The sequence below is a fragment of the Myotis davidii genome, unplaced genomic scaffold (assembly GCF_000327345.1).
Source record: "Myotis davidii unplaced genomic scaffold, ASM32734v1 scaffold132, whole genome shotgun sequence".
Taxonomy (NCBI): domain Eukaryota; kingdom Metazoa; phylum Chordata; class Mammalia; order Chiroptera; family Vespertilionidae; genus Myotis; species Myotis davidii.
This window is the reverse complement of record NW_006285258.1, coordinates 2,598,503-2,602,736: the sequence shown is the minus strand read 5'-3', so window position 1 is coordinate 2,602,736 and position 4,234 is coordinate 2,598,503. Positions and strand designations below refer to the sequence as shown.

The following is a 4,234-nucleotide window of genomic DNA, read 5'->3' as shown; positions in this document are numbered from 1 at the left end:
CCCGCCCTCCGTGGCGTCAGAGGCGAGACGCGTCGCAGCGCAGTGCAAACTGGGAAAGGGGGATGAGCTGGGCTATCTTCGTCGGGATGGCGAAGGCTGTTTGCTCCTGAGGTTGGTGGGAGATGGGCCTTGGGCGAGGAGGCCGGCGGTAGTGAAGCGCGCCTGGCGCCAAGGTGAGTGCGGGTCTGGGTCCTGGCCTTTGTTCCCCGCCAGCCGTCCGCGGGGAACCCCCTTCCCTTCCTCCGGCTGCTGGTCACCCGGGAGACGCGCCCTGACGGCGGAGGGGGTGGGACCCCCCGAACTTAGAATGGGCTTTCGGAGGGAGGGCGCAACCTCGACTTTCCCCCGCTGCCCGGCGACGGCTGCCCGGCGAGTTTGGTGTGGATTCCGGCTCTCCGGTCCTACAAGGTGGCCTTGACCATTCCTCCCCCTTCGTGTACACTCAGACCCGAATTTGATAGACTGCCTCTCGCTTCCGTTTTCTCCGTTTTCTGCGAACGAACTACAATCCCCGGCCTGACTGTAACCCCTCAGGGTATTTCGCCATCCCTTCCCGGTCCCAAACGTGATTTTAGCGAAGTCCGAGTATGAATTTAAAGAACCTCTAAGCTCATCAGAATTAGAACTGTGACTTACCTCAAGTAAAAGCTTTTCTTTCTTAAAATGTGGCCTCCCCTAGCGTCGTGGGACAAGTGAATTTCACCTCCACTCCACCTTGGAAATTCTCAGAAACCTGAATCGCAGTGATATTCATTTATGCATAAAACTGCAGACCACTCTTCTGGGTTTATTTTGTGCCGCCGGTTCATTCTGTGACCTTGAGGCAGGTCGCTTAATCACTAACAAAATGTTTACCTGAAGACAGGTGTTGCAGAGCCAAAGGGATTTAATATTTGTTAAGAGCTCAGAGAATTTAAGATGAAAGGGATTCTGCACTAATGGATGTTACTCTTTCTGAATCTGCAAGCATCCTTAGTTTGTATAGTTTCTGTTGTAGCACTTGAAATTGTGAAGTGATTACTTGTTAAAGATGTGTTCCTCTTCTAGGTTTGCTCTGTGGCTTTGCTGTGTAAGCAGATTTTGCATTTCAACAGATTTTTTTTTAAGTCGTTGAATGCCTTTCATGATGGATTCAGATAGTTTCTTATGACTCCATAGCACTTGGACCAGTTTATGTGAAAGGTGATGTAGGTTGTGCTTTGTCTTCATCATATTGCTATGATTGCCTTAAATGTGCATTTCCTTTTGACACATTAAATGCACCTTTAAAATTAGATAGTAAGGACCTTATAATTGTAAACAGCAACAACCTGTCATTAATGACATAAATATGCATTAATTGCACTTAGGTATGTATTGTATTTTTTGAGAAACAATGCATGAGAAAAACTGACAGAAAATATTTTAAACCTGTCTTTCTAGCCTTGATTTTTTATATATATTTACTTGAACTTTATCATTATGGTCATTTGTTTATTAATGTGAACATAATGGAAAGAACAAGAAAGACATTTGTGAAGTATGACAGTTGGAAAATAAATCCAGCACATTCAATTTTTTTTCCATAAAATTTCCAGCATTATATGTATAAGTTGTCCCAAGAAAATGTATACAAACACTTCGAATAATTATAAAGGCATTGCTTATTAAAATACATTTCATTTTTCAAAATTGAGCTATCAGCTGTTAAAGTGTTTACTTTTTTGGGGACACTGTACACACACACACACACACACACACACACACACACACACACACACGACCCAGTGCACGAATTTGTGCACTTTGAAAGGAACTGTTGGCTGAAAGGCTGTGGTGGGGACAGGGGTGGGTCTTAGCCCATCCTCCATGTCCCTACCCAGCCCCTCCTGCCATGGCTCTCCCCCCTCCCTCCCACCCAGCCCCTATCTGCTGGCAGCCCTGCTCCCGCTGCCGCCACTCCCATGCGCTGATGGCACGTGGCCCTTCTCACACCTGCTGACAGCACGGAGCTATTGAGGCTGGCACCAGCAGCAAATGCAAGCGGGCCTGGCGCCATCAGCCAGTGTGAGTAGCGGCTGCTGGCCCCGATTACCCCCAGGAGCAGGGGGAGGTGGAGAAGCCCTGAGGGGCGATCAGGCCAGCAGCCACTGCTTACACCAGCTGCCAGGACCAAGTGATCAGGCTGGCACCAAGCGCCGGCAGCAGGTGCAAGCGTTGGGTGGGACCGTGGAGCACAGGAGCAAAGAATTTTTAGTAACCACCAGAGGCTTGCCCTGATGACAGTGACTGGTGCCCCGACTTGGTCTGGCGCCTGGCCCCGCTCACCTGCTCCACCATCCTGCGCAGCTGACACCTGCCATGTTCTGCACTCTGCTGCCTGCTGCTGATGCTCGCCATGTTCTGCATACACCCCCTGGTGGTCAGCGCACGTCATAGCTACCGGTTGTTCGTTTGTTCTGCCGTTTGATCTATTTGCATACCAGGGTTTTATATATATATATATATATTTTTATTTTTTTTCTTCTCTTAACACATTTCGTACCGCTCAGGAGTTTTCTTGTGTTTCGTGCGCCGTCTGTTAAGGACCACTCACGAGTGTTCTCGTTTTTCACACCCATGGAAAAAGGAGCGAATCTAGATACTTATGTAAATTTTGTTTGGTTCCTCTTCATAGAGGAAAATGTTTTATGCAGTACCATACATTAAAAAAGTACTAAGAACTTTAATTGTTTAATTGTTTTTGTAAATAAAAATGTTATAATTATTGAAAAAACAACACCTAAAGTGCATTATGATGATTTAAATAACCTGCAATTTGCCCAAAAATGTGCGGTCCCTGGCATATGTCTTAGAGATTTCTATGCAGTACGCAGTTTGTTAAGTAAAAAAATTTTTGTGTGTAATTATTTTGTTAGAAAAGCAAGCAACAAGTTATAGACTGCCTCAAAAACACACTTAGGACAGTGAAACAAGGACGGGTATAGAAGAAGCAACAGGAGGGCCTAGGCTGGGTTGCTTTGTCTCAGTGGGAAGTCAGAGAAAAGGGGGCCTTGGAGACATGTTCAGGGGGTTGCCCTGGGATGAGCTGCCACTGCTCATTGCTCCCCTGGTTCTAGCATTATACTTTATTATAAATTTTTATAAATGAAAATACTTATTTTGGTGGACATGAAAGGAAAATACTAGTAATGTCCATTAAATATGAGTTGCTAATCCTATGTAATAAAGTGGTAATATGCAAATTGAGCATCACACCCTCGCACAAGATGGCCGCCCCCATGTGGCCACAAGATGGCCAACAGGGGAGGATAGTTGTGGGCAGTTAGGGGTGACCAGGCCAGCAGGGGAGGACAGTTGGGGGTAACCAGGCCTGCAGGGGAGGGCAGTTAGGGGTGACGGGGCTGGCAGGGGAGGGCAGTTGGGTGTGATCGGGCCAGCCGGGTAGGGAGGTTGGGGGCGATCGGGCTGGCAGGCGAGGGCAGTTGGGGGTGATCAGGCCGGCATATGAGGGCAGTTGGTGGTGATCGGGCTGGCAGGGGAGTGGTTAAGGGCAATCAAGCAGGCAGGCAGGCAGGTGAGTAGTTGGGAGCCAGCAGTCCCAGATTGTGAGAAGGATTTCTGTCGGTCGTCAGACATCCCCCAAGGGGTCCCAGATTGGAGAGGGTGCAGGCTGGCCTAAGGGACCCCCCCTCCCCCACCACCCCAGTGCACGAATTTTATGCACCAGGCCTCTAGTATTACAAATAAGAAAGACTTATTAGTTCTTCAAATCTTGGTTATTGTTCCAGTTACCTATTGCTCTATAACAAATTGTTTTAACACAAAATGGCTTAAGACTACAATTTATTTTCCCTTGTTTCTCTGGACTGACTGGACTCAGCTGGTTGGTTCTTGCTTGGGGTTTCATGCACTTGTAGTCATCTGAAATCTCCACTGGGCTGGACATCCAATATAGTTCATTTGCATAAATGACAGTTAATGTTGGCTGGGAGTTAGCTGGAGATGCCAACTGGAGTGCCTGCATGTAGACTCTTCATGTGGCTCAGATTTGTCACGATTATGAAGGCTGAGTTCCAAGAGCAAATGATTGAAGAGACAGGAAGTGAAGGCTGTCTCTTAAAGCCTGAACGCAGAAATTGGTACAGCATTACTTCCAACATTCTCTATTGGTCAGAGCAGTCAGAGCCCTCCTCCCATTGGATGATAGATCCCTATCTTTTGAAGGAAAGAATGTCAAAGAATTTGTGGATTG

At 47.2% G+C, this 4,234-nt stretch overlaps 1 protein-coding gene across 3 annotated transcripts in view; it reads left to right on the top strand.

The window, feature by feature from the left end:
• The first annotated feature begins 24 nt into the window (after positions 1–24).
• USP8 (ubiquitin specific peptidase 8) overlaps positions 25–4,234 on the top strand; it is a 65,737-nt gene continuing 61,527 nt past the window's right edge. For 2 of the 3 annotated variants that reach the window (XM_006756008.2, XM_006756009.2), the window contains exon 1: positions 25–173. The gene's annotated coding sequence lies outside the window, so the exon portion shown is untranslated. The remainder of the gene's footprint in view (positions 174–4,234) is intronic. The other variant, XM_015558933.1, reaches the window with a different exon arrangement.